This window comes from Lycorma delicatula, chromosome 3 (genome assembly GCF_047948215.1).
Source record: "Lycorma delicatula isolate Av1 chromosome 3, ASM4794821v1, whole genome shotgun sequence".
Lineage (NCBI taxonomy): Eukaryota > Metazoa > Arthropoda > Insecta > Hemiptera > Fulgoridae > Lycorma > Lycorma delicatula.
In genome coordinates, this window is record NC_134457.1 from 135,583,554 (window position 1) to 135,607,647 (window position 24,094).

Consider the following 24,094-nt stretch of genomic DNA (forward strand, 5'->3'; position numbering starts at 1 on the left):
TTTGCGAGCAAATATTTCGTGCACAAAAAAAGATCAAATAGACCAGAATGTCAAGACATGTCTTCATATCACAGGATTGCAAAAGAAAGGCCCACGATAACAACTTATAACAGCAGCAAGTAGGAGTGATTCCAGTTCCAAAGATTAAAAAAAAAAACACTTTAGCATGGATTTATGTGAAGCAATGGTTACAAGTAATATTCTTCTTCACAAAGTTACAAATCCTATCTTCAAAGATTTTCTGCGAAAATATTGCTTGAATCAAATTATACCAGATCAACCAACATTGCGTAAAAATTCCATGTCAACAATTTACCTACATGTTCTGGAAGAAATACGCAATGAACTCAAGGATAGCATTAATTGGATTTCAGCTGAAAAAACAGTTGTGGACGTTACATTGCGAATTTAATTGTCGGTGCATTAAAACTAGAGCCTTCTTCTTCCTATTTGGTGGTCTGAAAAGACCTTGAAAAGACAAATCATTCTACCATCGACAGATTTGTGAATGAGAGTATTAAAAAAATATTTCCTGAATCTTCTGCATATGAATGTTTTATATTTCTCTCAGATGCTGATCCCTATATGATCACGGTAGCCAAAGCCCTCCAAGTATTTTATCCCAATTTGATTCATATGACGAGCTTTGCTCACGGAATACATCGACCCGCTGAAGAAGTAAGATCCACTTTGGGAATTTAAATAAACTCATTTCATCAACAAAGAAAGTGTTTCTTAAGGCACCTACTCGCAATAAGGCTTATAAAGAAAAACTGCCAAACGTGTCTTTACCTCCCGAACCAGTGGTGACTCGATAGGGAACGTGGATTGAAGCTGTTCTGTTTTACAGTGAACATTTCGAGGCCATCAGAGGTGTAGTAAACGACTTCGATAGTGCAGAGGCTATGGAAATTTGTCATTGCAAGGACGCATTTAACCATTATAAAAAAAAATAATTAAAAATTAAGTAATCTAAAAAAAAACATAGCTGTGATTAGCACTCATTTTTTTCACATACCTGCTAGTATTAAAAAGTTTGATACTCAAGGGTTGGCTTTGACTGAATCTAGTCAGTTAATAAATAAAATCCGCTAAATGAACTCCTCATTGCCAAACGTATTCCCGTGTAAACTTAAAGAATAATTTGAAAATATTTTGAACAATAACCCAGGCTTTGAACCTTTCTGTCAAATTGATAGTTTTATTAATTGGACGGCTGAACTTTTGCCAGAAACAGTAAGTGTTAACATAGCACCAGAACTCAAATACTGTCCAGGTACTTCAGTGGATGTGGAACGATCCTTTCCTACTTATAAAATTATTTTGAGTGATCGAAGACACAGCCTTACTACCGAACGTTTAGAACAGTACCTGATTGTTTACGTTTACAAAAGTAACAAAGCGTGAAATAATTGTAAACAATCGAATTTGTCGATATTTTATTCAACTACTTACTAATTGTATGCTGCTTTTGAAATGAAAACCTAAAAATTACTTTTTTTAAATTATTATTTAAAGTTGCATATTTTGACAGTTTTCACGAATATTTTAAGCATTTTTGATGCATATTTGTAAGAATATTTCAATCTTTTTATGTTGCATAAAATCCGGTCTCTTCTAATTATCATTTTTCTGATTAATTATAATTTTATGGAAAATTAATTGTACTTGCTCTACATTAAGTCGTACGAGAAAAGTACGTCTTGGTCTTGTATAAAGTATATTTCCATATTCAATCCTGAATATGTTGTATCTTTTCTAAAAATGTTATAATCGAGTTCAAGAACAACAACCAACGTCATAATAGGTATACTACATTATCTAGAAATAATTACTGCTAACAATTGAGTGTTAATATTCATTGTTGATAATATGATAAATATTTTAAAAATTTATTCAATGAAAAATCTATTCCAGATTATAAAATTTTGTAATTTGTAATAATAGTTACATAGGATAGCATAAAATTCTTTATAAATCTATAATATTGTATAAAGACGAAGAGGGTTTTAGTTTGTTAAGGATAAACAAAAAAAAATACTCGATCAATCGTAACCAAATTTTTACCCATGTTTCTTGGCAAAAATGAAACTGAGAAGGTTTGTAGATAGATTTCATCTCGAAAAAAGATATATATATATATATATATATATATATATATTATAGAGTAATAGTGGAGATTTACCGATTGAATCAGAAACTTTAATGAATTGAATTAATGAACAGTGAACTGTGAGTTTCTATCCCTGTGTGAGCTAGATTTGAATTGAATGATTCGAATTAATCGAATAATATAATTAAATTTGCGTTAAATAAAATCTATATCTATATTATTATATAAAGAAGAAGAGGGTTTTTCTTTGTTCGGGATAAAAAAAACTGTTTGATCAATCGCGACCAAATGTTTACCCACATTTCTTGGAATAACTGAGAAGGATTTTAGATATATTTCATCTCGAAAGTCTCAAAGAACCAACCGATGGATCACTTTAAAATTTTCAGGATTCGTTCGTATTTTACCATAGAAGGATTTAAGCCACAGACCGAGGCCCTAGCTCCTTGAATGTTAAAATACTAAAAACCAATTCATAATTTCTTCACCTCCAAGGAGTGTGAAGTTGTTAATTGAAGATATTCATTAAAGGAAAGAAGATTAATTGTTTTACTTTATTATTATATCTCTGCGACCATGGCAAAGAAATATGTTATGAATTTTTCGTCATCAAAACTGTGTGTAGTTTAGTTACCATGGCTACTATTATTCTGTCTTTTGTAATATAGTTTCTTTTTCAGGCTTCTATAAAGCCTTTAATTGTTACTTATCAGTATTATTCTCACAATCATGAAGATAAAGAACAGTGCGAGGGTACAGGGGAAAGATCCCTCTGGGTAAACGGGAATGGCAACCAAAGCGAGCTCTGCAGCCCTGGGGTAGGCCCCGTGGCCCTGAGAGACCCCGAGGAGCCCCTGAGTTGGCTCCGGGGTTCACCTGAGCCGACTTGGGCCCTGAGGGTTCATATTCTGGCTAGACGGGCCAACTAGTTAATTATAATTTCTCACAGATTTTATTTCTCAACAAATTACTCTTTTTACAAAATTATTAAAAATAACTTGAAGTTTTCTTGAAGGGAAAAGTAGTTAATTTAAAATGACAAAGCTTCTGTTTGTGAAAATAATATCGCACTTCTAGCTTTACAGATAGCATTCTTGGGTTTATTTTTCTTGGATGTGTATCACAAAAGGAACGTGTAGAGAAAAGAAACAAGACCTTACCAACCATGTTCAAGAAGGCAAGCATCGGATAAAGATATACCTGAGAAGTGAAGAATGAGAAGGCTTTCTTTTACGATTTTTGTTAAATTGAATATGTAGAGTGTAACATGATTAAACTATTTGATGACATTTTGATGAAATTTTCATATTAAGAAAAAATATAAATATCGAGTTAAATTTAAAATAAAATTTAATCCAACATTTTTTACGAAAACAAATCTCATCTTTTTACGTTTCCAAAATTTTTTAATTTTTGTTACGTCTATAACATTCGTTATTTGTCCAATCAAATTATATTATATATAATCAATTTAAAGAAATGGTTTTTTTTTTTCAATATTACGACACAAAAATCGAACAGATTTAAAAACATCGAGTAATGGAGGAATTGTGTAAGCTCCAATTGCTTCGAGTTTTACTTCAAAAAAATTCAGTTTGACTCGATTAAGAAAAAAGTTCATATAATCATAGTTTTTAAAACTCTTCGCTAACGAGTGACATCTGATGAAAAATTTCGCTTTGATTTCTGCACATTCTTAAAAGTAAACCGGACTATAATTCTTAGGACCCAAATTAAAGGAGTAAATTTAGAGGTTTGATATGAAATTTGGTCTAAAAAACTGGAAAGAAATAGGGTTCCATAACTGTATTTTTTATAGTTTAAATCTGAGGCACAAGACAAAAGATTGAGTGGAATAACACACTATTCTATGTTTTATGTAATAACTTTGTTAAGCTGGAGATAAACACATACAATTTTTTTTACAAAACTTGTAGAGTATTTGATTCTGAGTAAAATGGTAAAGGTAAAGTAAAATTAATAAACTCCAGGAAATTAAACACAAACGTAATAATTTTGAAGTTTTTAAAAAAACAAAAAACAAAATAGTGGCAGATTTTAAGAACTAAAAGCACATATCTCGACTCTCTTTAAACGTAGAAATAACAGGTTTACTACAAAAATAATATAAAAAATACAGTACAGGAAATAAATAAAAATTACTAAAAAAATATTACTGAAATAATAAATATTAAATAATAATAAAATGATTACTGTAATTAAATAATTATTATCTATTACTGTTATTTAATTATTAAGTAATAATATTAAATAATTACTGTAATAAATAAATATTTCAGTACAGGAGTCTTTAAAGTATTAATTTAGTAATAATCCTTTAAATCGTTTTGTACATATTTAAAAAAAAAAATTGTAGGTTAATTGTAGTTTATATTTTTCAGGCACCTTAACTACACATGTTTGACAGAAATAAATCTGGCGAGATATTGCAATCACTCTCTCGAAGGGCTTAACTTACATCAATTATAACAATTAATCCATAATAGGCTTACTATTGAAGTAAATATAGAAGCGGTTTTTATTGCCTTCTTCACTGAATCGAATATTCCTAATCTAAAATTCAACATCATTAATCTCAGAGAAATGAAATCTTATTGGTGAGTATTTTACACTTAAGATTACTTACATGTGCTCACTATTGAATGTCTTTATTCGTTAAGAAAAAAATTGCATTATAATTGCTAGTACTGGGTAAGAAAGTATTTTTTTATAACTTTATTAACAGATGAAGTAATAAAAGATGGTTTGATAATTATTTACTTGTATTACTTCTACTATGATAATCCAAATATATGAGTTTTATCTTAGTTGCTTGTATTTAAGGATTCTTTAACTTTTCCACAAATAATAATTTATGGAATTATACGATTTTAGTATTTAAAATGTAAAAAACCGGAAGGACAATACTGTATTATTTCAGTAAACTGGATAAAAGTTTTCCAAATATATTTTTAATAGTTTTCTACATAATAATTTATTAAATAAATAAAACTTACCTGATTATCAATAACACTAACTGAGAATTGTCCTTAAGTTTTGTGAAAATACTGATACAGTTTTACTAAGGAGCTCAACCTTTTTAAGTGATTAAGATGAATCAAACAACTATATTATTTAAGTTATATGCATTTTACTAATTGTAATAAATTATTTCTTTAGAAGTAGTTTTTATTACATATTGTTTTAGTACATGTTTTTGAATTCTACTGATCTTTATTTACATTATTGTGCTGACCTTGAATTTTACACAGTTACTCATTTTTCCAGTAATAAAAGATTTTTTTTTATTTTAACGGACTATCGACTGAAATATAAATTTTTATTGATCTAGTAAAAAGAGAAAATATCCAGATATCTCTGAGTCTTTAAAGTTTCTGTTTAAAACGACGATAGAGAGTTGACAAGTAACGTTGGGTATTGAGAGAACGAACAAACTTCTGTCAGTGAATGCTACTGTATGGGATGAAATAACACGGTTCCGGCGTTTATATGTCGTATACAATGCTCATCTCGATTACACCATACCAACTGTAAAGTTAGTAATAAGTAGATGTACAGATGCGCTGCAAGGCCAAATAAATTCTTGCCTTAAGTTACAACTTATAACTTGTTGTAGCTTACCGTTCTATAAACTAAAACAAATAAGCGTTTAAGTCATAAGCACAGTGACATGACATGAGAAACAGAATTTAATAGAAGCTCTACCATTCTGGTTTAATAGATCATTTTCTGTCCGTTGTTCTATTTCTATTTATAAACAGTACATGATGTAATTTATGACATGTACTGAATCCTACATATGTTGATTGTGTAATTGAAATAATAGGTAAAAATACTTTTTCTTGAATTCCAATTCCAATTAATCATAAAAGATATTCCAATTAATCAAATAATTCCAATTAATCATAAAAGATAAAAATTTAACCAAAATACTCTGGCTATATTAATAGTAAAATAAAATTCATTTTTAATTTCTGTTAGAGTTACAATATGTTTCTTTCATATAGATACATTTGTGTTCGAAGATTAAGTATTTCATTAGACAAAACACAAATTGCCATTATATGATTATTTCAAAATATAAAGAAATACTCATTCTTTTTTATTTTATAATGTTAAAATATTTTTAAATACAAAATTAATTAATGAAACGTCTAAAATACTTAAAATGAAAAATGTTCATTAAAAAACATATTAATCTGTTCCGATCATAAATAAACGAGGTAAAGATAAACATAGTTTGAAACCATTAAAAAAAAAAAAAAATTAACATTATGTCAGTCGTACTTCATTGAACAACACAAATCGTACTATGAACGTCGCTATCTGATCGTAGTCCATAGTCCTACATGCAGTTCTTCACGTAACTTAGCAGGCGCGGCAACCAATCTTGATGCTTGATGCCACGATAGCGACAGCCGCAATTCGAATCATTCTGCAAAAAATAGCATAAAATTCGCTTCATTATCTGAAAGCGAATACGCCTTTGTAAAATATATTGTAGCGTTATTATTGGATGGCAGAACACAATTTTTTTTTTTTTTAATTTCACTCAAATAATAATATACATAATAATATGTTTAATAATAAATTTTAATATTATTATTTTATTTTAATATTTTCACACTTTTAATTTAATTTTATATGTAATTTACGTCAAATTTAATTGCAAACAATATATTGTTTATATTGTTTATATATATTGTTTCTTGATACGATTCTAAGAAAAGTGAATCATTTCCTGAGTTATAATACTTGGAATGTTTGTTTTTATTTTTACAATAAATAAAATCACAATAGATTTGAATATTAGATCGTGGATACAGTTGTTCTTTGGTGATTGGGTTTCAATTAACCACACGTCTCAGCAATGGTCGACCTGAGACTGTACAAGACTACACTTCATTTACATTCATACATATCATCCTTATTCGTTCTTTGAAGTAATACCTTACGGTGTTTCCGAAGACTAAACAGAAAAAAAGAAGGTTTTAAACTATGTTTATATATGTCAGACAATTATAATGTTAATTAATTTTTCTTTTAGCGTTTGTCTAATGATATAATTATAATACTTGTCGATAAAAAATGGCCTTCATTTTTTATAAAATTTAAAAATATACTGTAAGGTATTTTTTATGATAATATACTTAATCATTTATAAAGTATAAAAAGCAGAATTAGAAAATATCTAAAAGTAAGTGTAATACCATCAACTAATATAAATAATAATAAGTTTTGTTTGTAAGATAGCAATTTGCTTTTGCGCGTGAAAACTAAATGAATGTTTTCAGTTTGGATAACAGGCACCATATTATCTGTCGTAGTCTTAGCTTCAAGATTCATTGCAGCAGTTATACATAACTTCTCGTTAACTAAATGTTTATATGATGTGTAAATAAAACCAATATACTTTACAGTAAAGTTATACTGTTATACAATTTTTATAGTACATTTATATTAGTTATAAGGTAAAGAGTATGGTAATGGATAATAAAGATTTTCAGTCTTTCTGATATTTTAAGCATTTAAAAAATCTTCCTTACCCTTCGCAAACGAATTCGATTCGCAGTAATTCACAACAATAAAGAAGCGTTGTTACTGCGAAAAAGTCATTGTTGCTCGGAATAAAAAATTGTTTGGTGCCACGCTCACTGTTGCCCGGAGGCGTGATCTAGCACTCTACACACTATTCTCAAAAAATATTACCCTAATTAAATTATATTTTTTTCAATTTAACTGTCATTCCTACAAAGAAGAAAAAGTTGGATTTCGCGACTTTACGATCAGTCTGTATTATATATATATATATATATATGTGATACCAAGCGTTCTAGGAAGCAGGGATAATAGATGCACAACCTGATTAAGACCTAATAGATCGCGTCCTTCCGCTGGTACTTTTAGTGATTAATTAAGTGCAGTTTTATTTAAGATTTTATACTCTTATTAATTTTCATTTGCCAATATTATGTTTCCAAAAACCGACCCCCGGATTTATATGGTTGAGAAAGGAATTGGTAGGAGAAATTTCAGGAAACCAATAATAGTTGCAATATTTATGAGGTACTAACCATACTTAATCTGTAAAAACTGCAACAATGGTTATTCAAATTTTACGTAATTAAGACGTCTATGTTTCCTAAGTGTACTAAGTAGAGGCTGGGACTCTTAAGAGTTTTTTCACGAAAAACTGATACAGTAACTTATTGACTTACGTATTGTACAATATTTTATACAGTTTTTCCTATGGCAATATGGAGGGTAAAGTACATATACTAAAAACACTACACAAAAGTTCATTTTATAAAATTCTAATGATGTTCAGTATATTCCAGATTCATTATTTACATTATGATGTCGAATTAAAAATCTGATGTGGACACCACATGACTTCCTTGTGTAAATTACATATACTCATTTTTAAAAGTACATAAAATTTTATTTCGCTAATAACTTATGATTTTCTTATGTATATTTTTTTTATTGTTATTATTGAATAATTATATATTGTAAAACTTTTTTTTACAATCACGGGTTAATAATTATTAATAAATCAATATTTTTAAATAAAAAAAAAAGTTAAAAAAAAGAAAAGGAAGTGAAGTCTGATTTAAACCGATGTGCCTTCCCTTTAAGATCCAAATACTTCAATAATTAAAATTTTAATTGGTTATAACTCTCAAACGAATACCAATTATTATTTGGTTATAACTCTATACCACTTATGATAAATCGTTGAAAATGTCTGTCAATAAGGGATTATTACTGCAGTAAAGAAAAAGTAAAAAAAAAAACCAACCCTTTTTGGATTTCGGGCTTTTTTGAACACTTTTTTCAGTCGATTACAGTCTAAAGAGGAGGTACACAACTATATGTTACAACAGTTCTAAATCCAAAATTTCAGCTTTCTACGACTAATCGTTTTTGAGTTATGCGAGATACACTCGTACATACGTACGTACAGACGTCACGCTTAAACTAGTCAAAATGGATTCAGGGATGGTCGAAATGGATATTTCCGTAGAAATCTGAAAACCGAAATTTTTTGCGATCACAATACTTCCTTTACTACGTACAAGGAAGTAAAAACCAAATCAATCCTCCATTTTGGTGGGCTTGCAAGCTAATGTTAACACAAAACTACACATTAGTGTAGAAAATTGGAGACCAACATTATTAGGTTTAACTGTCAGATATTGCAGTAAACTTCATTTACTCAAAGTGCATTGCTCATAGCCTAAAAGTTAATTTGTATTTATCATAAAATAAGATTTTTGGTAAAAAAAGTACAGACACGTGCGCGCGCGCACACACACACTTTTATATATATATATATATATATAATGATATATATTTGGGCTTGAACGTGCGCGTGCGTGCTTTAGCCTAGCATCATTATTTAATGAATAATATGAATCTATTGTAGGTTTTTATGTAAAATATTATTGTATATTAATCTGCATAAATATTTTTTTATCTTGAAGTTTTTGTTTATTTTTTTCTTAAAGTTTTTAGACAACTTTTATTGGTATCCTTTTTATACATGATTCTGCAAAAGATCTATTGCTTTGTGTACGTTATTTATTAAAAATTCAAGAAGTACAAACTTTTAAGTGGTTTTGTTTTACTAAAGCAATGAAAAAGTTATCAGATAAAATTCTATTGTTTATTTATCTTTTTTTTATTTTTTAAGTAAACGTGTATAGAAATTCGGGTTAGGAGAAAATTAATATTAAAATTAACCTCGTTTTAAGTAGTTTTTTATAACCTTATTTTGAAATTTTAACTATCTACTTTAAAAATTGGATATTTTATCTGTACAGATGAAAACTGATAGATTCTTCTTATGAACTTTGAATAAAGTATTGAATTAAAAATAAAGCAGTAATTTTGTGTTAATTAATGTTTTTGTTCTTTAAAACAAGCTTTTCTCAATGAAAGTAATCTAATTAAAAATAAAAATAAATCTGTACTCCGCCTTTAATAATCAAATAATTGCAATATCAATAACTTTATTATAAAGCGTTTTAAACTTTTCTCTTTTATTAATTTGGTGGAAATACGCATAAAACTTTAAATAACCATATTTATAAATTTGATGCATTATTGGTCTTTACTAACTGAACAATGTGAAAATTTACTGGCACAGCACGTTCACAGTCCATTGCATTCGTCATGTATGTATCAAACACGTGAATGAAAACCGCCCTCGTAATGGACATGATTCTGCTCTTATGCGGTAGTAATTATAACCGAACACTCACCTAATTATTCAGGTGTAAATAACTTATACCAGTCGATATAATACACAATCAGCAAAAAGAATTAAAATATTCATAAATGTGTAAACATTGTTTTAAAATAATAACTGTGGGCAATTTAGTTTAAATTGTCCATATATAATATTTTTAAAAATTTATGTGAAGCACATTATTCAAATTTTTATTATTTGAAGATAAAAATTAAACAATACCTATCAATTACAATATAAAAAAATTATTCAATTTTTACAAAACTAAAAAACTCGAAAATTACGAATTACACAGATCAACAATGGAAAAGTTGTTGGAGAAATAATAACTAATTCTTATAGATTTTTGTGTGCTGGTTTCAGAAAAAAATAGTCAAAAAATTTCATCACGTACCATTTTTTCACTAAATCAAATTTTTTAATATTCTCAAAATTGATAATAAATATATTTCATTTATAAACCGAGGAATAAAAATTTAGGCCTTTGTTAATTTTTTTGATACTTTACTATTAGTTTGGTTACTTGGAATGAATACAAGTAGTGTTCATAATTTTGGTTTGATGCAGTAAGATGATAACCAATAGTTGATATAATATGATTAATTAGAATGTCTTCATGACTCATTTTTGTCAAGCTATTAACTAAGTTGATGATTCACTCATTTTTACTCCCCCTTCACTTTACTGAAATAAAAATGAATCAGTTTCAATTGGACCATTGTAATGAAAGGTCTTGCCAGTGTTAAATAATTTTCTTTCATTTTTTGAAGTTATTTTATTTGTTCTGTGCTTGTATTTTTATATTTTGAATTGCCTTCAAGGGGTTGTGTTAATTCACCTGCATCTATTAAATTTGTGGTGATTTTTTGGTGAAAAAACGGCAAAGAAATATTAGAGACTTTGTTAAAAATGTGTACTACGCCTATTTTGAGGTAAAACTTAGTGACCAAGGTAAAATGTAGGCTCCTCATACAGTTTAGTTTACTTATGTGGAAGAGCTACGCAAATGAAAAAAAGGTAAGAAAAAGTCTTCTTGGTTTGGAGAACCGATGAACTGGAGAGAACCATAAAATCACAATGATGATTGCTACTTTTGTTCTTGTAATGTACAAGGGTTCAATCTAAAAAATAAGAAAGAAATTGTGTATTCAAATTGTACCTGTACCTTCTCACGGCTCTGGTCTACCTGTACCTTCAGTTCCAGAAAAAAACCAAAAGATATACTGAACAACACCGAAACAGAGTTGCAGGATGATGACGATGATAATGATGATGCTGATTTTATTTCCGGTAGTTTTGAACCACAACTTTTTTCACAGCATGAATTGAATAACTTGGTCAGATATTTAAGTCTTCCTAAAAATTCAGCAAAACTTTTAGGATCTACATTAACGAAAAAAATTTACTGGCCCCTGGCACTTCTTCCTCATGATACAGGAAAGAGACTTCTTTACTCCGTACTTTACTGAAGATGGAAGATTAATTTATTGTAACAATGTTCCTGGTGTAATGTAGCAGTTGAATATAAAGTAAGATGTAAATGAATGGAGAATGTTTGTCGACGTTCTTCATAATGGCAACGAATATAATTCAGTGCCGGTAGAACACTCCTGTATTTGAAAGAATGGTACGAGAATTTAGAAGTAGTTTTGTCTAAACGGAAATATTTCCATCATGAGTGGATAATATGTGGTGACCTAAAAGTATGCTTCTTGGGCATCCGAGAGGATATACAAAATATCCCTGCTTCTTGTGTGAATGAGCCGCGACAAGAAAGAGCATTGCACCAGAAAAGAATTGTCACGTAGGGTATTATTAGAAACTGGGAGCAAAAACGTAATACGAAAACGTTTGTTTGATCCACAGAAAGTCCTTCGACCTCCTCTTCACATCAAACTGGGATTGAGGAAAATTTGTAAAGGCTTTATCTAAAGAAGGATAGTGTTTTAAGTACATGTGCCATACGTTTTCTCAACTGTCAGAAGCCAAAGTGAAAGAAGGCGTTTTCACTGGTCCAGATATTCGTAAACTTTTTAAAGATGAAGTCTTTCAAACCGAAATGAAGTACATAAAAAAAGAAGCATAGAAATCACTTAGAGAAGTCGTAAAGAAATTTCTCGGGAACATTAAGGACCCAAATTTAAGAAGTATAATGGAAAACGTGCTAATGAAATTCCAAGACTTGAGTTGTTCTATGAGCTTGAAGGTACATTTTCTGCATTCTCATATTGATTACTTCCTCGAAAATCTTTGTGCTGTAAGGGAAGAATAGGGTTTAAGATTTCACCAAGATAATAAAGGAAATAAAACGTAGATATCAGCGAAGGTGGAATGTGAATATGATTGCAGACTACTGTTAGTGCATCCATAGAGACGATCCACAAGCCTACTATAACAGAAAATGTGGCCTGAGAAGCGTTGAAAGGAAAATAAAAAGGCATTACAAATCTTCGTATAGGTAAGAGAAAATGTGCAAAAATTCTTTCTTAGTCCTATTACTTTTTTATAAATAAACGTTTTCCACGAAGAAACATATACAATGTGCCATTTTTCCATTTTATATTTTTAGTATTGTGAAAAATTCTTAAGTGATATAAAATAATGGTGGCTATATTTGAAATCAGTGAATAAAATAACATAAAAATCAGTTATCATATTTCAAATTCATACTTTCAAATTCCTCAATTTTTGTTGACCTGTGTTATTAACAACAAAAGAAAATGTTTAAAAAATAAATCATTAGATTTACAAACTAAATTATTTTTATCATTATGCATAAAGAAAATAGTCATTTAACATTACAATAAAAAATTTCAAGATTAAATCAGGATTTAGACAAGGAGATTATCGCCACTTCTCTGTAACGGAGTTATACACAAAAGTATGAAATTTGGCAATCAAAATTGAATGAAATTAAAATAAGTTTTTAAATTGCGCTGGAAAAAATAAATTTTATATTAATTATTTGGACTTTTCTGTCGATATTGCAGTTTTTCAAACGACTATTAAGAGGCTCAAATTCAAATCAATACTTTAAGAAAAAACGCAGAGCCAAAAAGATTATAAATACTATTTCAAAAAGCAGATTTTTTCTCTAACAAAAAAAGATAAAAAAGGTAATGAAATTTGGGTGAATAAAATGGAAAATGTACACAAGCAAACAACGTATTTACAACAAAAAAAATCTTTATCAATTGACACAAAATTAAGGCCGAACAATTGAAAGATATTATAAAAAAGAAAGATAAATAATAACAAAACTTCCTGGGTCCAAAAATTAAAGATGGGATTCCACTATTAGAATCTAATAATGTACTCTAAATATAGAGTACATTATGAGAAATGGTAGAATAAGAGATCAAATCCTGTCCATAGGTATCCATAAAAAAATAAAAGTTGCACTATTACTCGTAAAAAACAAAAACACGTCAACATGTTCACATCATACGATCAGTCGTTTTATAAAATAATTTTATATTTTCATAAAGATAAACAATTCCCTCTTGTAGCATTATAACCAATCTTAAATTCACTGATTAGAACTAAAAATGTGGAACTTTTGGTTTGACATATTACAAACACATATGACATATTAAATTAGTTTGGGCTTATATTAAAAAAAGTCACTGAATAACAGTTGGTAACGTCGAAATATTAAAAAGTATGGTTTCTTGATTATAGATTTTCTTCTTTTTTTTAATCATATTTCATTTTGTTTGATATTTCATTACAGTGTTTATTCTTCATTCAGTGTTAGGTAAAAATTTAGGTAATATAATATTCATTTATATTTAAAAAAATTAACAACGTTCATTACTTACTAAATTACGAGTATAAAAGTAATTCATGATAACTGCTGAGAAAATTAATTCACAATTGATGTATAATTGTTTAAAGAATACTTCTACAGAAAGTCGTTATATTTAATTACGTATTATATTATTTTGTAAAAAGAAAATAAAACAATTTTTATTAAATTCATTTTAATTTTAAATTGCATATCAACTATTTTTAATTATAAATGTGCCTGAACTTAATTGAAGAAGAAATCATTAGCCAAAAGATGAAGAAAGATTATGTTTAAAAATTATTACACTGTATTTACTGTAACATAATCTACATTAGGTATATAAAACAAAGGAATTTAATGGTTTTTAAAGATACCAGTTTTTAAAATTTATTAATCAATATTAGAACGAAAATTTGATATTACTTATTTGTTCTCCAATTAGAGTTTGCCTACAATTACAATCATTCATTACTTATAGTGCTTTTAAGTAATTGCTATAAAAAATACTTTTTTAACAATTTTTACTTTCCCGCCAATCTCACTACTACACCAGCTATAAAGGAAAATATTATGATAAGTCAAAATTTTAGAGGTTTTTGGAAATCTCGATATTTCATGATTCTCCTGAACTGAAAAACACAAAAAACCATGGAAAACGCCGGTGAGATGTATGTATGACGTAAGCATTTACATCTTAGCGTGTATTTTAATAAATATCTCCAGACTCCCTGGACATTTTTGGCTCAAATATTTCTATATATGGACCATTGATGCCACTAAATCTTTTAATTAATTAATCGGACAAGAAATTGGGATACTTACTGCTATTTTCAAATTTCAACTTTTTGTGGCGGCATCGTTGGAACTAGAAATTCAGTTCAGTGGTAGTACTGGATGAGTTCTTTACAATATTAAAATATTAGTTAATCAGGCTTAGGATTGAGATAAAATTAGCTTCCTTTTAGAGTTTGGAGTTTTTTTTATATGTTTCCAAAACGGATTACAATAGAAACTCATAAAACTTGAAAAAAATATTCTACACAAGTTCTAACTTATGTTAAGCCTTCTCCGCGATCCAAAAATGGGTACGTTTGTATTCAAAATAGTTGTTTTTAAAATTTTTCCTAAAATTTATAAATTGGTAAATCACTAACAATTATATTAAGCCAAATGGGTGGATAAAGTGACAAATAAAGAGGTATTGCGGCAAATTGAAGAAAAAAGCATTTGGAAAAATACAATTAAAGAAGCCAGACTTATACGCCACATAGATTAGTCGCTTTGATATTGGTGGGACAGGTAAATGGAAAAATTCTGTAGGCAGGCAACATTTGGAATATTAAAAAAAATTGTTAGGGATGTAGGATGTAGGGAGTATACCGAAAGGAAACGACTGGCACTAGATACAGAATCGTATACCGAAAGGAAACGACTGGCACTAGATACAGAATCTTAGAGAGCTGCATCAAACCCAGTCAAATGACTGAAGACAAACAAAAAGCTAAAGTATTTATGAGGTGATCTCTTAATTGTGTCATGATTAAATGCCTAAGTTTTAAGCTCCTACGGACAAGTGAGTAAAAGGAAGTAATTTCACATTTTATACGATTTCTTCTAGTATAATAAAACAAATTTTATATGCCTGCGTGAAATTTAATTAAAATATTTACTTATAAGGGGATCATACAACTTCATATTAATTTTTACTAGAATAAGCATTGCTACGCTCGACGTTCTCTATCAACTAGTGAAATATCACCAGAATCAGTAGAAACAGAAATTCTGTAGAATACATCGTATCGATATTATCGGGTAGAAATAGATTTCTTAAATCGTTTAGTAAATTTGTTATCTAGAATTGATTTCCAAAATCATTTTTCATCTTATATTTATTTGATTGGATCAATTTTAATAATAATAAATTATTAATATTTAAAAACCGTACAGTTTATTTGAAATAAAAAATCTATCAAAAGAGTAGTCGGAAAATGTATATAACTCTTTGCCGGCTGAGATATTTTTGCATAATTCAAGGCTAAAATTTAAGTAATATAATTTTTAAGTTATGTGACTGATGCCTTCTAAACCCATGAAAATAGGTTAACCGTAAGGATTAAACGATCATGAATTAGAATTAGGCAAGTTATAACTTTAAAAAAGTCGCAGTTGTGTGCTTTATTAAAACTTTTCACGAAATATGGATATTTCGTAACTACTAACAATGCTAGTTTAATATTTATAATTGGATAATTAATTCGATAAGGTTTCTCAATTTAGAATTATACAATTTAATATCAATCATTAACTATTTTTTTAAATATTTATTTTAGTATTATGTACTTAAATAGCTGAACATTTCTTTTCTAAACGGAGGGAAATATTTTTTTATTTACTTATTTGCTAACGGTACTGTAAATATAATTTATTTAATAAAAGTAAGCTTGTACTTGAATTATTATGTATTTAAAATACTTTTATTCGAAACACGCATAATTTAATAGAAATAATTTTTGAACTTAAAAACATAAACTCACATACAGAAAATTTATATTTTGTTAATAAACCAATTATAATAATTTATTAATAAATTATCGAATAATAATTAATAATCGAATCTTGGTAAAAAATATTTTAGTTTATGATGTATGAATTAATAGAGTTCAATTAATAAATAATTACGGTTCAGAAAATAAGAAATATGTAAATTATTTAAGATAAATTTGAATATATAAGAATTTTTCATCTTATGAAAAGTTAATTTCAAATCTTTACATCGTTCAAGGTAATAGGGGTTGATGTTAGACCAATTAAGTATTATATTAGGTAATAAATTACACAGGAATAAACAATGACAGTGCGTTCATATTGGAACAGAAAATGAGTATGGAAATGTTTTATCGTAGATAAGATTTGGCAACATGGTTATAATTCATTTTTTATGAAATCTTTTTTTCATTTTTGGCTAATATTCCCTTTTCTAAGAATTGTATTACTAACTATGTGCCATTTTAATTAAAATGAATAAAGAGAAACATAATATGAAATATTTATCACGTAACATGACGACAATCCAGTGATTTCTGTATTCTCTGTACTTATTTACAAATGTTAATATTAGATTAGTTTCATATTAAAAAAGGAATCACATATATTTATTGTATTAAATATATAATTTTATATTAATTTACGTTACAGATTTTAATACCAACAAAATTTAAGCCGTTTAATTATACAAATGTACACACTACGTATATATCAAAATAAAATTGTTTTACTTTACTAATTTTTTAAATATTTGATATAAAAGTTTTTTTTTAATTTGCAAAAGTTTTTCTATTACTCTTCTAAATTTTAAAAATCCCTTTCGGCACGCTGGAAGGCGGAGGTAGATTTTACCAGTGCTAAGTAAGGTTTAAAAAAGATTTCCTCCTTAAAGTTAAGAAAAACTTCAAATTTACTAAATACGACAATGGTTCCATGTGAAAAAAGTTTCACATGTTTAGCATACTACAAGCCTCATCATCTTACAATTCCAGCAATATTTTGGTCATTCCTTGGTGTAAGGGCTGGTCATATCAAAAATTCTTTCAAACAAAAGTTTAAGGTAATGTTTAGAGGAACTAACGACCACTTTAGACCAATTTGATACTGTGCCCCATTTTTTCCACCCCCTGGGCCAATGGTTGGTGACATCAAAAAACTTTACTTAATAAGTTTTAGGTTCTTATCAAAAGAATAGTAGGAACTTTAAACGAATTCGATATTTTACTTAATAAGAAAGTTATAGCGATATTTTTTTTGGAAAAAGACCCTTTCCAACCCCCATGGTCCGATTTTGGTCGTTAACGAACACGATCGAGATTTTGGGTCGTTATATTTTATGTATATTAAAAGATTGGCGCAAAATTACGGCAGTTATCGTGTCCATAGGAAAGTGAAAAATATATATAAATGTATATATAAACTTTTGAACTGACGGTGATTTTGAGGTCTGGGGGATGTGAAACGCGAAGACATGTAGACATTTTCCGGAAGTCGAATCATGATACCCATTAAAATAGGTAGCGTTCTTATGAGATCTACCTAATTGAGTTGCAGTTTTTATGAAATATAATTAAAAATCATTTTATTTATAATTTATTTTAATAGAAAATGTAAATTTTTTAATAAAAAAGAAAACAAAAATAAATAAAAAATAATATCATCTAAAGTAATAATAATAATTATTCTTTTGCTGACAATCTTAGGATTGGTTTTCAATTGATCTCCAGTCTTACCGATTTTCATCATGTCTCTTTAACTCCTTATAGGTACCACACATTCCATGTCTTTTATAATTTGGTCGTTCTATTTGACCCACGATCTTCCTCTAGCATTCTTTCTTTCCACTACACCTTCTAATATCGTTTTAGTCAACTTGTCAAATATTAACAAATGGCCAACCCAGTTCGCACTTCTCTGTTTTATCTTGAATAAAATACAAGGCCTATCAGTGTCAAGCAATAATAATAATTAAAATAAATAAAATACTACAGTTGATGATGATAAAGCTAATATTACTGCGCTACGATGAATAAGATTGATATACATATAGTAATACTTTCATTCCGTTGAAAATTACCCATTCATGGAAAATCCATGAATGGAATCCATGAGGAATCTTTGTTTTGGTATAAAACTGTAATATGGATCTAGTAGATTAAAAATTTACATCAAATAATCAGAATTCTACTTTACACCTCATGAATTTTGTATGAACAGAAGCATTATTATTAGGAAACAAAAATGTTTCCAAATTTTTTTTACTTCTTATCTACAAAGAAGAAAATGTTATAAGATAATTTTTTATCACGATGTTTAATTTAGACATAAAATATTATATAGCACCAATTAAAAAATCAAAGGGTGTATTTATTTTTCGTAGGCTACAGAGAAACTGAATAATTTTGATTTTAATTAAAACAAATTAAAAACAAGATTATTAAATTTAAACTTACATTTAACGTTTTACTTAAAATCAAATTATTTTTAACAGTGCTTTTTTGTAATTAATTTGGTTAAACAATATTTTGGTTAATTGGTTGGTGAATAATCTGGTTAGAAAATTGTACGATATAAGTGAACCCATTTAAAAGACAAAATGACATACAGATATGAATGCTTGAAAATTTATATTTATATTAGATTTAATTCCAAGATATTTTTAAGAAGTTAAGGTGTTATAGAAAAGCTTTCATTAAAATAAGTTTTCTAAAGCAAGTGTCTAAAGCACCATCCAATCATTGCTAAGAATGAGAAGTAAAAACTGTTTAAAAGGGAAAATTTCAAAGGATGAAAATTGTTCCGTTGATGCTTTGTATAGATTAACGTAAATGGCAAGTCAGTAGATTACAAATAGAAAGGAATTATATGTAGTAAAGGAAAAAGAGATAAGAAAATTGAATAAAAAGATAAAAAGTATGTATGTCGGAAAATAAAACGAAGGAGAAGCGAAATAATAGTCTTCAGTTCAAAGAAAAACAGTAAAGAAAGATTAAATTTCCGCAAGAAAGAAAAACCTTAGGTGAGAAAAAAGTTAAAAAATGTAGAAAATTTAGAAAGGGAAAAATTATTTGAGAAAATATGAAATAAGATTCATTCAAGATATAAAACATTTTAAATATATATATACCACTAAATTTAAAATAAAAAAGTAAACAGTGAATAATCGATACTGGAAACAAAAAACTAGGTTCATCAAATGTAATAAGAATATACATATATATTATTTATATATAGATAGGTAAATAGATATCGTTTAGCGCAACCGTTCATATAATAAAACCTGTTACAGAGCATTCTGCCTTTAAAGGTGACATTTTATATACCTGTTGCTCTGTCAGCAAAACACAGCAATTTTTCATATCAGTTCTCTTCAAATGATAAACTTGATAAAATCACCTTTAAATAACAGTTTTTGGCTTATTTTAGCCTGAATACAGATTGAAATAAATATATTTAATGATAAACTGCCCTTGGTTATTTTTTTTCAGTTGCAATGTTCCCTAGTTACAGAGATTATTAATGTGTTAAATTAATATCTAAATTAAATTGTAACAGTAGCGTTCAAGTCTTTACTTTTTAATATTTTATGCTAAGAAAGACCTTAACTTATTTAAATAAATTAGTAAATTAAAAGGACTCAAGAAACTTTAAAAAAATCCCTAAAACTAGATGCCTATTTCGATTACTAAACGATCGTCTTAAGTAGGTACAGAGGAAATTTAAGTACAGTAAAGGTGAATATAAAATATAAACGCAAAAAATAAAATAAAGAATAAATGATGATAAGAATATAAAAATTAAGAAATAAATAATTAGGAAATTAAAACAAGAAGGTTTTGTAAATTAAAAATTCCAACAACTGTAAATAAATTTAAAAAAAAACGAATTAGACAATCCAAAATAAATAAGGGAAGTAGTTTAAAACCAATCTAAACTCTCCACCTAAACTTTCCACAATGCTCTTTGTTCAAGGTTAGTAAAAATAAAAATGTCTCCAGAAAGGTATAAATAGCATGAACCTCGACCGACGTAGAATATCTCCTAATAAAAGAATCTAACAATAAACTTTTAAGACTTTCCAGGCATTGGGTATTTATTCTTATACACTGGAAAAATAATTATACTTATTATAATTATAAAAATTAAATTAAAATTTATCTTTTGGGCTGCGAGTAATTTATGATAAAAGTTTAAATAAACCGAAAAGTTAAAAAAAATTTAAAAATCGATATTTTTTTATTTATTTCTGCTCCCCCACTCCAAATTCACCTTACGAGGAATTTTAGGTAGATTTCATAAGATTGCTACCTATTGTAATGGGTACCATGCTTTGACTTCCGGAAAATTTCGACATATCTTCTTTCACATCACTAGATCCCAAACCCGCCATCAGCTCAAAAGTATATTTATATATCACTTTCTTGTGGACACGATAATTGCCGTCATTTTGCACCAATTGTTACTTAAATATAGCTCGTCTCAAAATCTCGGCCGAGTTTGTTAATGCCCAAATCGGACCATGGGAGTAGAAATAGGGGAGCCTTTTTCGAAAAAAAATTTGCCGTAACGTTCTTATTAATTAAAATATCGAATTCTTTAAAGTTCCTACTGTTCTTTGGATAAGAACCTAATATCCCAGTAAAACATTTTGATATCACCAACTATTGGCCCAGGAAGTGGAAATATGGGGTTTTGAAAACAAAAAAGACTCATACTTTCCTTAATAGGCACCGCATCGAATCAGTTTAAAGTGATCGTTAGTCCTCAAAACATTATCTAAAACGTTTGTTTGATACAATTTTACGTTTTGTTTGATATGACCAACTCTTACGGCAAGGGATGACCAAAATATTGCTGGAATTGTAAGGAGATGGACTTGTACTATGCTAAACAAGTGAAACTTTTTTCACATGCAACCATTGTCGTATTGAGTAAATTTGAAGTTTCTCTTAACTTTAAGGTGGAAATCTTTTTTGTCACCTATTTAGCACCGGTGAAATCTACCTTCGCCTCCGGCGTACCGAGAGGGATTTTTTTTATTGCTATAAATTTACTACGTTAAATGTAATTTTACTAAAACAAATTCCACTAAATATGTACAACCAAGAAAAAATTATCTAAGATTTCTTTTTTCAGGTTGGGGTAAATAAATTATGATGGAATTTTATTGTAATATTACTACTAAAAGTTTATTATTAAAAATTTTAATATTATTAAAAGTTGAAACTATTTAAACTTTTAATACTAAAAGTCTTGAATGATTTTAAAAAATCTACATTTTTAAACTTTGATCGGTTTCCCACCCCTCAATAGTGCTTCCAAGGTATGCGTTTTGGACTTTTACACTACAACTTTGCTTAGGAAGTCATTAAAAACAAATTCCGTTAAAACATATGCAATAAATAAAAATTCGTTAATTTTTACGAATTTTGTGAAAGCGGGAATTTTGGAACAATTTTTTTTTTAATTTTAAGATAAATTATAGATTTTAAGTACTGAGCTTAATATAAAGTTGAGTTACGTTTGCAAAATGTTGGCCCTCAAACCCCCTCCTCAATCACTATCGGTATTGACCCCAAAATTCTACCAACAAATTGCCCCGTAAACCAGTTTCTTCATAAAATTTCATCAAAACGGTTTGATAAGTCAAAATTCCTAAGCTTCAAACACACCAATGCAAGTATATACGTACGAATGAACAATATTACTCTTTTTTTTCTCTTTTTAGAGTCCCTAGTTATGAAACGTTGAGAAATAAAAAAAAAAACCATACCTCATTTTCAGACTGATTACCTTCTTGCAGATACCAGGAAAGTAAAAACAACGGATAAATTTTTAACGTTCTTATGCTAGACAACTTTTTTTATCGATTTTGAATTTCAGTAGCCGTTATTGTTAAGTATAGATATTTTACCAATTATGTTTTTATCGGAAATGTTATAAACTTTGAAGACCAAAAATCATTTCAGAAATAGAAAATTACTAAATTAATTTAACAATGTTTATCTAAAGAACAACAGTTTATGATAATTAAATTTTTTTGTGAATTTATGTTTGATACTTGTGGTAAAATATTTACATTGCTTTTTGATTATTATGGAGATGAATGTGGCAACTAAAATAGCTGAATAATTCCGCATACGTTCCTACGTTACTATGTTCCAGTGAGGCTTGTATCATATCAGAGAGAAGCAGAACTAAATTGCAAGCTCAGGAAACAAGATATCTCCGCAGAGAGTGGGATGATACTACACGAGATCGCATTACAAACAGTAACATTAGAACAACCCTGAATACAAAGCCCGTTATCCGCAAGGAAGAAGAAGGTCAATAAAATAACTGAAAAATATCTTGAGAATGAGAAAAAATAGGCTGCTCAAAAGGTGTAGAAATTCAAGACGACAGAAGAAGTCGGGATAGGCCCAGGAAACGTTGGAGGATGAGATTAACCGGTTTTATGAGATGGGGTGAAGACTTGACTCGAGTGAAGATGTCTGGAGACCGGAAAGCATGGAGATTTGATGTAACCCCAATAACCTCGATACCTAGCGGTAGAAGAGGACATAAATAATAAAGAAGAGAAAGTTCAATCCTAATTGCCAATTGAGGTGGGGCTTAATTTGAGCTTCTTATAAAAGTTTAACCCGCAACAGCGATGATGGCGGCGTCAGTACTACTTGACGTTGTTAAACAGCGCGCACACTGTATTGGTCCATGATAAACGCCTTCATGCTTGACTTTTATTGTAGATTTATTATATGTAGTTTTACATAAATGTGTTACGTCTATTTTCAAATTATTATTTATATATGATAAAACAAATTTAAAAGGAAAATAATAATGCTTGGTGCTAATTATTTTTTAGTTAATTATACTGTGCATTAATATTTTAAAATGAATTGCCTAGAAAGAGTTTTACGAATGTTTTAGTATAAGTCGGAAAATAAGGTATTTAATTAAACTACCCGTTTAGGGAGATTATAAACCTAATCTTACTATGAGTAGCTTGATGCTTCGTTTAACGACTTTTAATTATCAGACGATCATTAAAAACAATAACTTCTCTTCTTTCATTTGCAGGACCATTTTCCCTTTTGCTGATTTTTATATCGTTCATAGTTCAGAGTATATGTATTTCTACAGTAATATCTTCTTAAATCAAACATTAAATACCAGTAATAAGTAGCCTATTAAAATAATAATTATCATTTTTAATTCGTAAAAAAAGCACTTGTAGAAAGAAAGTTTTTTGTTGTGTGTTTTAATCATTATATTGTGATATTTTTTCATATATTATAAGTCTCTTATTTTGTAACAAATCCCTGTTCTCCTCATAAAAAAATAAAATATTGAACCTTTGATATTTAAAAAG